Here is a 15,315-nt window from a genome sequence, read left to right as displayed (position 1 = left end):
CATATCATTCGCAGTGTCTTAAAAAGCCTAGAAGTGGGCCTTGCAACAAGCATAGGATCAGTATGACTGTGTTTAAAACCAAAAATACAACTCCTCTGAGGAAATATGCTTCCAACCCCTATCATATACGGACCGAAATATCTTTAACTAGGACTACATCGTCTTGCAGCATTTTTACGGTCGGCGGTCATCATCATCAGAACATTCATTCCGTACCAATGATCTATATCTACGTACTCTGTTGAACCGACTATTTCGAGGATTCCAACCAGCCCACATCGTATACGTCGGCTATATATCGGGTGCATGTTAATCGTCGTCCGTACAGAGTCATACGACATGTTTTTGGAAATTATTTACACAATTATGGCATAATTATACAACTTAACAAAAGCACAATTTTGCTTTTTTTTAGAAAGGCCTTTGTTTAAAACACTGTTTAAAACATGTTTTAAACAAAGTGTTTTAAACAACCATTTGTTTCAAATGCAACCCTAGCTACAAGTCGGCAGCCACGGAATCAAAAAGATGGAATATCGGCCTGGTGTAAATGACCATTGTAGCCGACATACACCATGAATACCACAAACAACAACAACAACAACAACAACATAATCTAATCATTAATATATTTTAGCTGTATTTGCAAACTACATGTTCCAGAATATGCCGCACAGTTAAACAACAATATGGCAGAATTGGACGAGAACTGAACAGTGTAACTAGTGTATACCATGACCGTATTTACAGTATCAGAAATTCAGGAGCAACTAAAATGCACAAGGCAGGCTACTATCAGTGCAAAACAATAGTCAGAAAGGTCAGTTAAGAACAAAACCAAGTCGACATCAGCTAACGGCCGCCTAAATATAGGTCGATGGGTATAGGCCAATATTCGTAGTAACCGGTAGTTGGAAAACGACACTGTTTCTCTTTATTCATTCCAGCGTACAGCTCTCGGTTATTTGCTCAGGATTGAGCTCACAAATGCAACTGTCACATCAATATTTCGCCGATTTAATACATGTCATAAGCGCTAGCAATAATTTGTTTGGTGTTGTCAGTGCAAATCAGCCTGGATACACCGTTAAATCGAAAAGTAATCGTTCGTTGCCCTGTGTACATTGCGGAAAACGTGCTAAAAACCGGAGCAATAACATGGATAAGACGGCCTTATGGAATGATTTATTTCGTATAGGGTAATTGTGTTGGTCGTAAATCACCTATATGACTCTTACAAAGTAATTTTATCATAACGTGAGCACTGATTTCATAATTTAAACAAGCTCAACACGGCGAGATGAATGTAGAACAGTTGTCAGTCTGGCCATATCTAGAGAGATACCGTTGATATTAGAAAACATTATCCAAACATCGTTGCGTGACCGACACATCTATTTACAATCCAAACTATTTGCACAAAATACGATATCATACCGAATTAGTTGACTTAACGCCGCGGAATTGTTGACTCGAGATAAAGGGATGTAAATTTAATTCATGTCAATTCACAATTACCCTTGATTACCCACCGCCCGCCTGTCCGGGACACGAAGGAATAAAGACGCCCGCATCAAATCACAAAACAATGTACGCAATAATCATTACCAGCAATATTTCTTACGGAATTGTCGTTAATATGACTCTTTCAAGTAGCAGAATAGTCATTGTACCAACATTAATATCGGTGGGTGATTTACCACATCGTTGTGTCGCGTCTGTTGCGAATGCGTTATTGATAACATGAAATATTGGAGGCATTATTCACAATTGCGAAATGTACTCCGTTTACCTACAGATGCACATTAGCCAATAGGTATTCGACAAGCCGCTTTGATAATGAAGGTTAAAATTTACAAGAGCCGTTGTCAATATTAGACCCAACAGATTTTAAAAATCATGTCTATGTAAATCTCACCTTGTGACCGACTCCCGCTTACTGCAGGGCAAACAAATCGTCAGAAATGACATTCAAACTATGCAGTCTTCATACATCCCAGTATGGTTAATTGGATTCTACCAGTACATCATATGATGTACATTGTGAATATCTGTAGCTTCTTGTTTGTGTTCTTCATGGTGTTTGTCGACTACTGTGGTCATTTACACCAAGTCATTTCTGTCTATTGTTATTCCGTAACTGCCGACTTGTAGCACGGCCCTCTTCTAACCTTTTATAAGACACCGCTTACACGGATGAGATGGCGAGGAGGAACCTAGATATGTTCCAATAGCTATTTTACTAGATACAAATTGTAAATTGTAGACCGCACCGCACCCACTGAGCATATACGCCACGTTTCGAGTTTCTACATCTACAATTACATTATTACGAATCGTATCATACAATCGTCAGCGCATGACTGATATGCGATGGCAAAGTTCGCATATACTATTCTAAATATACATACAATACACCATGTGCAGTTCTGACATATATAATATAGATATACTGTAATTGTATAGCGGGTTCATGTTACGTGTATCACCTCTTTGCGCCTCGCGTAGATTCACGAAAACATAACAAATATACACCGATATGGATACAACTACATAAGAATTGGTATAATGGGCACTTTTTAATCCATTGGAATGGGTGTGAACATGGCCTATTAGTAGGCCATGACGTGAAGCATAATTTTGTACCAGAAAGTGCAGTTTACCTCATTTTCACCAACGATATGCTGGGAATTGAGGAAATCCAGGATTTTTGCTTACAATGCACGGAACTAACAGAAAATAGTGCAGCACACGGTATAACCTTGAGAACAGTTATCAGTGAAAGTGTATCATTATTCGTATGCCAGCAGTTTGGTATTTGATGCATAAGAAATAGGGTTTCGTACCTCTGTCGCGTCTTGCTACGTCGTGGGAATGAACGCTTATTTGTCGTTGTAGAACACCTGTACAAAACAAGAGAATTTCCATTGAAGGACTTTGAAAACGGTGTTCTGTTGGTAAAAGAATTTAAGTTACTGTTACAATCACATCTTAAGCGATAACCATGAAATAACAATAAACCATGTAGCTGAGTGTCAAGTAGCTGTTAGAGTCGGGACATCCGTGTGGGAACATATTACGTCAACAACTCGTGTTTTATTTGGAACATAAGACACAAGGCTTGATTCACCTACATTGTTGTGCTGCAAATCGGGACAAGAAACCACCTGGTGAACCAGCGTGAGAACGACAGACACAGGCTTTGCGTATCGTGAATTACACCGAGTGTGGCCTCTCCATGCACTCAGCTCTGCAAGTATACTCTTCCATAAGCCACAAATTGAATTGCGTGTTGTGAAATGCACATTGTCAATTCCGTATCAGTTCAGACGCGCCCATTTTTGTTAAAATTCACATTATCGTTGGAGAAACGAAATGAAATTTTATTGTTTAAAACATTGCTTATCAGTAGGGCAATTTTTTTTTGACAAGTCAAAAAAAGTCAAAATTAGGTCAAAATTGTAGCGTTAGGTCAAAATTTGTCAAAATTATTTACAAAGTCAAACATTTTTTGACCTCTGCATTTCGTTTGTATCGTAGATTTTGCGCTGTCGGTGAACTTATCATTTGATATTTTACAGCTTGTAGCCTACTTTATAGGCCTACCGTTGTAAACGGACCATCGTCTGCTCATTGTGAATCATAAATGGTAAAATGAAACAAATAGTGGCATGGTTTTATGGTCAACGTACCGCAATATCCTAGCTGAAGCAAGACTGCTTGAAAATTGCATGGTTCTTATATCAACAAGCGCAAGCTGAAAAATTGTGATATAGACAACATTGTCAGAATGAAGCAACACGGTTTGTCACCAGCAGTGTGCACACAACTTGAGTGTTGTCAGCCAACAAAATGCTGCTGTTGAACGTTCTTTCTCCGTTCTTGGCAAGCTACGTAGTAAGGACAGACACTTTCTACCAGAGAATGTAGGAAAGGATCTTTCGTTGTACTACAACAAATTTTAATTATTTCCACCAGAATACGTAATGTAACTAGTGGAATTCTTCATAGGGCCAGATTTCGTTAAAATACTAGTTTTTCATGTAGAAATCTGTCAGTTTATGAGCCAAAAACGTTTTTTAAGGCCAATCTACTTTGTAAGGACAGACAGTTCCAACCAGAAATGAAGATAAGTAGTACAATTTTAACATTATATGCGAAAACACCTAATTTGCATACGTGAGGTCAAAATTTGGTCAAATTTCAGTTTTTTCAGGTCAAAAAAGGTCAAAATTTAGATTTTTTAGGTCAAAATCTTCCGTTTTTTAGGTCAAAAAAAAATTGCCCTACTTATCAGAAACAATTCAAACGTATTTTGCGGACCGGCGAACTTTGGAAAATCAAAATAAACCCAAAACTTAGTTACAAAAAATATGCAACTCAAAACAAGGAATTTCAGTTTAATGATATTTTGATATTGCACCTGATACGCGCCATGCGTTTAACGATTCCGCAAGGCAAAGTTCCGTTAAATTTGATTTTGACTCTTCGGTTTCTCTTGAAAGAAATGTGACTTCGAGGATTGCAAAAGTATGTTATGTCGCTAAATTATACTGTCGAATTTCGTCAAATAAGGTGTTCAAAAACTGTTTTCAGCTTTTACATATTCCTGCTATTAAAAGAGTCGTAGGCTAATTTTAAGCAGGTAGGTATAGAATCATTGTAGAAATACGACGTATAGACAAGCCCAAAGTATACCATGAAGTCTGTACCACGTAATAAAGCCTTAGTTTTCAAGTCAGTTCGGTGTTTTGTGTTTACTACTCTAGTTAATGCACAAGCCATAAACATCTTGCATTTGGTAATTCCGAATGCAATTGAAATAATGTTTGACCGGAAAGTTGACGCAGACCGACGATTTAGAACACTGGTGTAAAGCTATATACGAAACTATAATCGAATTATAGTATCGGCCTTCTTCTCTAAACCCATATAAACCCAATGCTTTTTGCGTGTATATACCTGGTTATAAAAGATTAAATTCTGAATGGCGCGTAACGCATAATCACGAGATATTATACTTCAAAATGAAGTACTTTTGTATTCTCCACTTATTTGGTCGAGAACCCTCGATCATTCACAAGTCTGCTATTGATAACCATTTGATTCCTTCAAGGTACCGAAATAACGGATGAAAGCAATTAGCTCGACGCTATTCGTAATTTTAGCGTTAATTAGATGAAGGACGCCTGAAATATATTAGGCTACTTCAGAAGTTCAATAAAAAAATACATTTTCTAATAATTGTAACATGTCCTGGGGTAGTGAAAATAATGTTACGTAAAGTGCATTTGCAACTGTCATGGAGTGATATCAGGATGGACGGCTACTTATATACGGAACTGAAAGACGAAACGCAGCAAACTATGTATTTACGATTACAGATATCATTTCACTACAATGGATGAGCTGCTCCACGAATATTACTATTACAGAACTTCACTACTGTTAGTGTAACGTTACGCGGTAATGTAAAAACATGTCTTAACAGCAGCCTTCATATAAGTTGCATTTTGTAGCTTAGACTTTTCTCGCTTGTCAGATAAACGATAAAATCGCAGTTGCAGAAATTGTTACAGTGCCGAAAAAATGTTCGCGTGTAGGTTACCCCGGCTTAAGAACACCTGCACTATGAGTTAGTCGGGCAAGATGGCAAACCCTACTCGAATAGTCCAAGAAAACAAAAGTACTTCGTTACTCATCCACTAATTTATCTCACTGCCATTGATCCGGGAATGCGGCCCTTGGTGTGATGTACACTAGGATTGTCCAAAATTTGGAAAATCTCACAAATCCTCCGTTATAATGTCTTATTCTGTAGATTATTGATAAAAATTACACCGGGCCTAAAAGAAGCTCACAGGAAGGGTGTTAAGATTTCGTGCAAAGCGTTTGAAAGTAGCTGCCGAAGAATGGGCGTGCCACCGACCATAGAACGGCGAGAAGACTAGTAATTACGAAACAATGGCTCTTGATTGGCTAATCGGCTATGCTTTAATGTACACGTCGGGCTAAATTCCACTTAGTATTGGCGACAGAATGTATTTACGTTGACGAAATATGAAGTTACGCCATATTTCTATGTAGTGCTCAACGGAATCGAAATTCAGCCAGCATATCTATAAAAATTCCGATTAGCTTCACATTTAACAAAGGTCACTCATTACTTGACAATTGTATCCGCTAAAACGCGCAGCTGCGCACACGTGAGGGATCGTTGCATCATTCAAAAACGTTTCCGCGGTCGCTGTCATATTCTCGGTAAAATAAGACGAATCAAGCGGCACGTTTGTTTCCATTGCACTGAATACCAAATATTCACGAAAATCCGTACAAAACACTCCAGATGATAACGATGACAATCGACCTCATCTTACGCATCGCGACAGAGATTATCACTTTGTTTTACGCTACCAGGCATTAATTCCTTCCCGCTCCTCAAAAACACTTGATTAGTAACCGATTAAGAATATAAAGCGTCGACTAGAAATCACAAGTCTCTTAGCAATCGCCTCCACCTGGGACAAGTCGAATAAGAAAGCACTTAATACGCTATTAAACAGTTATGCTTACATTAAACAGATTTGCTATACCGTTCACTAACATTTTTGGGACTCACGCTACGGCCTCTTGAATTCTGTTTTTTTAAAGTCAACAATGAATTAGCGGATCGAATATCACTTGTCGCGTATCACAAAGGACTTTCGTGGGTACTTCTGCACCAAGTACCAGAAACAGGGTAGGAGGGGATATCTCGGATCGTTTTGATGTAGGGGCTGTGATCTTTTAAGGAAGTGGAGTGAAGATATTCAAAAACGACAGTCGTCAATTAAATGTAACAAAGTGTCGCGTCTCACAAATCTTTTAATGTGGAATAAGTGACCATCGTGACCACACAACGGTCGCATCTCAACTTCCACAAATGGCTAGATTTCGACTGTAGGTATACCACCGGATATCAGCTTATTCCTATAATGCTACTTCAGCGAGTTCTTGCTATAATTATACTGTCAGACGAAATCAAACATATCCAATTGACGGGATTTCGAGTCAAATAATCGTTTGTAGCGGCAAAATAAGCATGAGTCATGAGTCACAAGTCTATAGTTATCTCTCTATGTCCACAGATTGTCGACCGTGATTGTGTTGAAGTATAGATTACTACTAGTAATCTGTAGTTGAAGTTACTGCTAACAATCGTACTGCTGGGCAGCATCTTTTATACCAGCCTGAATGCAGTAACTTCGTAAAGCTGCGAAAACCAGAAGAAACGTCTCTACCCTATTGTAATAATGTCATTTATTTTCCGCGTTATTGTCTTCGGTCATCTATAACCCAATAATAGAATATGTACGTTTACGTGCATGCATTCGTTTATTGTGGACCGTTACTACCGTACAACAGCGTCTACTAGGTGTTAAAACTTGATATTATTACGTCACGCGGTCAAAATATATCCTACATTTCATATTTGATTCACGTGATTACTGACTTTTGCTATCTATAAGAGTTAATCGAAAAGCTTTTAGTGAATAGTAACAACATAATGTTCTGAGGAAGGTATTGTATCGTGTGATTCTCAATTTTACGTTACAACGACAAAAATTTTTCCCATTTTGGAATTTGGTTGGTGACATTTACTGAATATTGTGATAGTGAAATCCAGCTGTCGGATACATAACAGTCAATAAATTTGGCTGTATGCATATATGGTTTGCTGCGAAACAATTTTTAGTCACGACAGACGTATTTCCGGTACTCGAAATAATCGTAAAAAGCGGTGGTTCGCTCCTCATGATACAATAATTCAATAATGACATCATGCATACTGTTCTGACGCCCCGGATGCGATCCAATCAGTTTGTTCCGACAATACAGTGCCTGCCACTTGACCATTATAGAATTACCTCTCGACAATATATTATCAAGAGCCATATATCAACATCAGCATTAATAGATGTACTCATCCGTCTACCGTCAAGCTTCGGTTTTTTCATGATGTTCATCTTATATTTCAAGACAAAAGATACCGAGACGGGCTTTTAAACTGACGAAATGTTGTCGATGGTTTTAAAATTAGGAATTCATAAAAATAGATAACTTCCCACTCATATATGGATAATATCAATATACTGCAATCTACTGTTGGCAGAAACTTGAACTTTACGCCACAAGCCCTTCGTGAAACTTCTAATTCATCACGGCGTTGCAGAACTTGTAAATTCCGTGTTGCGTGGCCAAGTGCCGAAGTCGAAAACCACGATGAGCAGCAGTATAAGGATGGACAATATAGTATAACGGTGAAACGAATGCATGATCACAATTTAGTTACACAGTGTTGTCCAAGTGAAAATCTTGCGTGAATGTGGATTATAGGCAGATCGCGCTGTAATTACCATGGCTATGGCTATAAATGAGTATATCGATACAGAAATATGCTCCGTAATAGCACATCAAAGATAAGCCGAAAAGTAGTGAATTAATCGGTATACGGTTGCAGGAAACTGCCAAGTACGGATTTCAAGTTTCATTTTTGAAAGCGCGAGAAAAAAGCACAATACCTCAACTCATTATAGCAGTTAATGTCAATTAAGTGCCGACACGTGCTTTGTGATAGATAGTTGCTCATAAAAACATTGTTATATCTCAGGAATCTGCGGAGAATACGCCGTAAGTTTCCACGCGATTTCATTTCCGAGTCGCGCAAATAAGGAAATTAGTCAGGTTGTTTCGAAGACCAAGGAATTGAATTTGAAAGCATACCGCATATGAAAATCTTGTCGGAGATTAAAATGTGCTTTAAATGCTATAGAAGCGTACGAAATTCAGACATGTCGTTTCGATTTACAGGCGAATTTCGTGAGTATTTGAGTCAGTGTCTGATCAGACAGTCTAGAATTGTGTGCCTAATTTGAATGCGTATATGTTCATCATATTCATTTCTTCCAACTTGGTCGCAAACTGAGAATTTAAGGTCGAATCAGACATGAGGTAGAAAGTTCAAACCGATCAAGCGTAGATTTTGGTGTCTGCGAATTCTTTCTAGACGCAAACACACATTTGCCAGTGGGGGCCTTAAAAAGTTGCCCTGTGAGTTGTGACTATACTCCAGGATTCGCGAGGATTTCCTATTCGATAAACTGAAGTACAGCGAAAGCATGGGCATGGCGAAAATAAAGATGAACCTGCGACACAATTATCGTCGTCACAGGTAACAACGCGGGTTGGTAGCATCAATTCAAATGGGCGATACAGTATTCGAGAGTAAGTCCATGGTATATTGAGCATCGAACGCATTGCAGTATTTCACTAACAGTTATTTCGGAATTTTTCAACGATTCTTACTTGTTGATACCATACTATATTCCAATGCCAATACATCGCTTTGCTAGCACATATAGAAGCTTCGTGCAATTTCCAATTGACATTCCATTGCGTTTGGTTATTAACGCGTTTGTCATCTTGGGAATGCAGCACTCCATAAAATTAGATTTTGATTTGGTGAAGCAATGCTTTCACCTTTTAGGTATAGAGTCGTCCAGAAATGATATGAAAGGGCGATGCATTTAAAACAATAACATCATTTCAGGTCGTAATAGCTTCTTGGAAATTTCGAGATGAATATTTAATGCGCGCATTTGACTTGTTTTAGCTCTACAAAATTATGTTTCTAACCCAATTTTCGATTAGCGGGATGCGCATTGCGTGACTAGCTGTGTAATAACATAGCGCCAAATCGTTTTGACTCCGAACTCATATACTCGAGTTGTGTTATGAGATTATATTTAGAAATTTTGAAAATTGGTATAAAAGCCACGCTCACCTAGAGTTGACGATGAGAAGCTAGCACTCTAACACAACGAATCAAATTGCACGAAGGAGCATATATCTCTAACATTTACATACGGCGGGACCAAACACTATATGTCTATACCTGTTGTATGCCAGAATTTACGACATGCACTTGATGAATTAAGATACGGAGATTGTTTACTCAGTTCCTATTATGGTTCATAGAATGCTTCGTGTCTTGTCCGAGGGTGGTTGTAGATGCAAATCGAGTTCAACCAGTTTCAAATTAAGTGCACAAATATATTCGCTCTTTTGATAAACGCCATTTTCAGCACGCTATAGGAAAAAAAGCAAGGCTGAAACCAACCGCCAACACATGCACTCGGAGTAAATGTCGCCGACTCCGTGACGAATACGCTAGGCACTATAGACAATCGTCCAATCTCATATATACGTCACCAAAGGTATAATTCAATCGAATCACAACGATCATACAGATTTGTGCTTTCAACATATCTTCATTGTTAATATCATCCTAAATAATCGTCACTAAAATGAAAATATTCAATATATGTAGAGTGCACCCTTGCAACCAGCATATGTCACTACTGAAATGACCAAGATTTTTCGTTGTGGAAATAAAATTGTCGTTGTCAAAAATTAGCGTCTTCCGAAAGTACCGCCCGCCGGCTTTTATGCTCATTTAATGATCGAGGACAAAACAAATTTCCAGACGCTGGTCAGCAATGTAAATGATGAAGTCGGCATCTGTGACTAATATCGATTGAATCCGTGACGATTGTAGCAACGCGCAGATGTGTATACCAATCATTTAGCAGTATCGCCATTTGCATTAACGCACACAGATATCTACCACAAGACCTGTCGGGACGTGATCTATAAAATCTGCTGCCGAATTCCGAAGAGGAACCATGCAGTTACTAAATCGGTCATTTGGATCTAGTTTACCGCATATACATTGTCGTTGTAAATTTTGGGCATATGCACGTCTGTTGATAGCACTTGACTGATAAGATATGACCTCGCGTCATTTTAACTTTCCTAAGCGACATACGATAGGCGTGTGTACTGCGCATCAAGCAAGATTCGATATTGCCGAATTATCGCATTCCTATTTGCCAATTTACCGGCCGACGACGCGAAAATTCCAGCTCGTAGCCATTCCCAGAAACCGTATTCTTAATGCATTGTTTGGCGACAGTATTCCGATCTAAGCTATCAAACAGGTGCGGTGAGACCACCCTCTTTCAACATGTACAAGGTTACCTAACCCAATCGAAGTTGAAGATCACTTTGTATTTACAACGTGACACACCAAACACATCCTCAGGATGAGATTACAGCGTTATTTGACTTGTTTTTGCAGTGACCTACAACCTGCGATGACGTCGTGTTGATTAGCTTCACTGGGTAAGGTGGAGTGTTGGGATGAGAACTTCCGTCGGCGCGCAAGTTACAGAAGGGTGTACTATACCGTACTTCTTGCTTCATGGGCGTAATTCCTTCAGGAGTAGCTGGGTCGGCAACTAATTCAGTTACCTGACTGCCGCACGCACCTGTAAGATTGAAACGTAAACCGCTGCGTCCATATCAATATACAAGCGAAATAGTCACGTTTATTGCTAGTCTATGCTAGTCTGTAACATTGAAACATTCACCAATGCATTCAGTTCAATTTACAGGCGTAATGCTTAGAGCTGGTCTATACGAATCTGTGTCAAGTATCAATTGTAATGATTCTTGAGCCTAGTTGAGAGTCTATTTTTCTGGTTAACGACTTCATACGTTCTTTTTTGCCAACGATATATATATATACTTTCGATATTTTCTTCCCGCCGAGGGAGCCACGAACTTCGATCTTCATCACAAGGCTACGAATAGTGAAAACTAAATTTATATGTTCGGCACACAGCATGGTTACAAAGCTTACCCTTACTGGGTAAGGTGGAGTGTTGGGATGAGAACTTCCGTCGGCGCGCAAGTTACAGAAGGGTGTACTATACCGTACTTCTTGCTTCATGGGCGTAATTCCTTCAGGAGTAGCTGGGTCGGCAAAGCGTTACAAAGCGTTACAAAGCGCGATATAATGATCATTTGGGCGATTTTTTTGAGATGTCAAAATTTGTCAAAATTTTGTCAAAATTGTAGCGTTAGGTCGAAATTTGTCAAAATTGTTCATACTGTCAAAAATTTTTTTGACTTCTGCATTTCGTTTGTATCGTAGATTTTGCACTGTCGGTGAACTTATCATTCGATATTTTACAGCTTGTAGCCTACTTTATACGCCTACCGTTGTAAATGGCTGGATTGTCTTCGCATTGATAGTGAATCATAAACGGTCAAATAAAACAAATTGGTAGACATGGTATTATGGCATTAGCTTAACTGAAAAAAGACTTCTTGGGCATTGCATCATTCTTATATTGAGAAGCGCATAATTAAAAATTGTGATGTAGACAACATTGTCAGAATGAAGCAACACGGTGTGTCACCAGCAGTGTACGCACAACTTGAGTGTTGTCAGCCAACAACTGCTGCTGTTGAACGTCCTTGGCAAGTTTCTTAGTAAGAGCATGCAATTTCTATCCACGAATGTAGGGAAGTATCTCTCGTTGTACTACAAAAATTTTAATTATTTCCACCATAATACGTATTTCAACCACTGGAATTCTTCATAGGGCCAGATTTCGTTGAAATATTGCTTTTTTTCATGTAAAAAGTTGCCTGTTGCTATGCCAAAAACGTTTTTTCGGGTCAAACTACTTCGTTAGGACAGCCAGTTCCAACCAGAAATGAGGGTAAGTGGTACAATTTTAACATTATGTGGAAAAACACCTAATTTGCATACGGTATTTGGTCAAAATTCAGTTTGTTTAGGTCAAAAAAGTCAAAATTGTTATTTTTTTTAGGTAAAAAAGAACCGCCCTAATGATCATGATCAAGAAGTACACCATCATACCATTTTTGTCCTTGCGGATGCAGATAGAGTACAGGTACAGGCGATTTCGATTTTGCTAGTGTATTTCTGTACTAAATTCGTCACGTCACCAGTTGTTGAAATAGCCTAACTCACCCTCCCTCAATCCCTTGGCCATTCATGAATAATATAGGACATTACAATCAAAGTTTCCGGCTTTCCAGCATACAGGGGACTCCGACAGTTCATTGCGAGGATAAGTACGCGTCTTGAAACGATAATCCTAAACCGGTATCGTTGCTTCTTAGAACTAAACGAAAACAAGGATGCCAAGTGTCTGACAACAAGCACGCGTGGAAATCCTCACCCTGGAGGCCGAACCAATTACAAGCGACAAAGCGAATAGAAATTTGTCCGCATATCTGTGGCGTGTTCCCACAACGTGTGAAAACGCCGTCAATGTCTTCCCACAGCAAGCGCGGAATTGGACCTACGAATAATGTTACACCCTAGCGTAGCTACTACGGATGGATGTGATCCCCAAACGTCGTTTTAATTTCACCATGCAACCCACTTCAATGGCGTGTGATCATATGATAGGCTTACCAGAATGGGTTAAAGATCAGCTTGTAGATTTGCTAAATAACACCGTCTACTTGTGACACAGGTGGTCATGGCCTATTGAATTTCCGTCTCGTGCGGTAGCCGTATTTATGGCCAGCTTATTGATGAGATGCTAACCAAACAAAACATGACTTAACACTGCATCGCTGTTATTATTTATTATAACTTCGAAGACTTTATTCTGGTAATAGAAAATATGTCGACGATAATTTTACTCAAATTCGCATGTTTGAATGTCTGATAATCACAAAAAAGACCTACATGTCTCTGATCGAGATCCATAACAAGTAATAATATTGGCAACGGCGTCAAACTCACATTCATCAATGGTCGGGCTGTCTTCACCGGACCATATTTATCTTACAGATGAAGCTTAAGTTAATCAAAAAAAATTTTGCCAGTTCCCCGAAGGGTCTGCAGAAATGAATTTTGCAAGTTACAAATATTAAAATACCGTAACGTTACAATTAAACTTATCAAGCTTACTCAATGTTCAGTTTTAAAAGGAATCCTTTGAATTTGTTAGCACAGATGGTGCGAGCACTTGGCAGATTCGTGTTCGTGTGAACTTCAGCATTTCATGAAGGTTCTCTGTGAATACAACACAAGCATACGGCATCACGTTGCTACGTATAAAATTCCTGGTATTCAACTCATAGATAGCGAGAACCCCGCAAAAGCTTCCGACGTATAGGTGGTATAGCAAGTAGTCTTTCTCGAACTTCTCCCGACCGCGTATCACCTGTTTGTTTTTTACTACACTGGGTACCTCCTGGATCCTGAATGGTTTATTTTACTCAAATGTACCGACGTACCGCTATTTATTAGGTACTATAGCGGTAATACCACCAATGCATGGCAACAAAACACAATGTAATGTGATTGGTGCACTGCACACGCTTGTATAATTTTATATCCCGGGTATCGCATTACTCACAGCACATCCGAGGTCATGTCCACACTCAATTAGACAGTTCGGGCTCTTGGACTTACTGGACATTGAGACCGACCGAGAACCCGTGCTGCTGATACTTCCATGTCGAGACAGGGATCTCGATTATACTTTTTTGCGTGTTCCGAATCAATTTGCGGTTCTGACAGGCTTTATTTAATGGCCGCGTTGGAAAGTTTTATTCAAAACGCACACTGTTGAAAACTTTCTATTGAGTTATCGGTAGCGATGAACCCATACATACGGTGTGGGTTCATTTCGACATGGTTAAAACTCATCCGGCTTACCATACTCGTAGATTAGTTCATTTCGTCGATCTCAGCACCCGTTATTCGGGGTGGCGCGAAAGCGTATAGTGGTATAACCCACAGCTGCGACACCATCATTTTACTAAAATTTTCGTCAAATCAATACAGCGCAAGATTGCAATAAAATGAAAAGATGGTATACTATAGGGTGCCGAAATGACTTGGAATAGTCTTTTAATCTAGGCTTACCATATTTTGGAAATCTAAAAAGAGGACACTTTTTCAGAAATTTGAGACTTCCAAAACCGGAGAAGAATTCTCAAAGACTGGTGAATTTTTCCCACTTTGTGATCTGGCGAAAAGGTCATCTTTCCGCTCATAGCTCAAAATACCGTTTTTCTCTCCGCATTGCTAGGTGGATGACTATAAAAAAAAGGTAATCTTTCCGCTCAGAGCTAAAATCACCGTTTTTTGTTCCGAAATACCCGCCGGAGCGTCACTTCTGTGCTAATTTACGGCATATCACTAGCAATTTGCTCTAAATCTGACCTAAATTTTCAAAAAAGAGGACAAGATCTCAAAAAAGAGGACAAAAGGGCGTCCTCCGAGGACACTTTCAAAAAAGTCAAAAAAGAGGACAAATCCTCTTAAAAGAGGACGTATGGTAACCCTATTTAATCGGACTATCCTCTTGGCCTACAGCATGTAAATAACAAGCATGCAAACTGGATTTAAGAAAGGACAACATAAAAGGAAGCGAC

General features: G+C 39.1%; 1 long non-coding RNA gene across 1 annotated transcript; it reads left to right on the top strand.

The window, feature by feature from the left end:
• The first annotated feature begins 11,932 nt into the window (after positions 1–11,932).
• LOC145443588 (uncharacterized) lies at positions 11,933–13,495 on the top strand. The gene is made up of 2 exons (XR_013916478.1): positions 11,933–12,806; positions 13,039–13,495. It is a non-coding gene; the product is annotated as an uncharacterized LOC145443588 (long non-coding RNA).
• The last annotated feature ends 1,820 nt before the right edge of the window (positions 13,496–15,315 follow it).

This window comes from Botryllus schlosseri, chromosome 7, assembly GCF_051294905.1.
Source record: "Botryllus schlosseri isolate E-star chromosome 7, Bs_hap1, whole genome shotgun sequence".
In the NCBI taxonomy this organism is placed as follows: domain Eukaryota; kingdom Metazoa; phylum Chordata; class Ascidiacea; order Stolidobranchia; family Styelidae; genus Botryllus; species Botryllus schlosseri.
The sequence above is the reverse complement of the archived record's forward strand: the minus strand, read 5'-3'. Positions and strand labels throughout refer to the sequence as shown.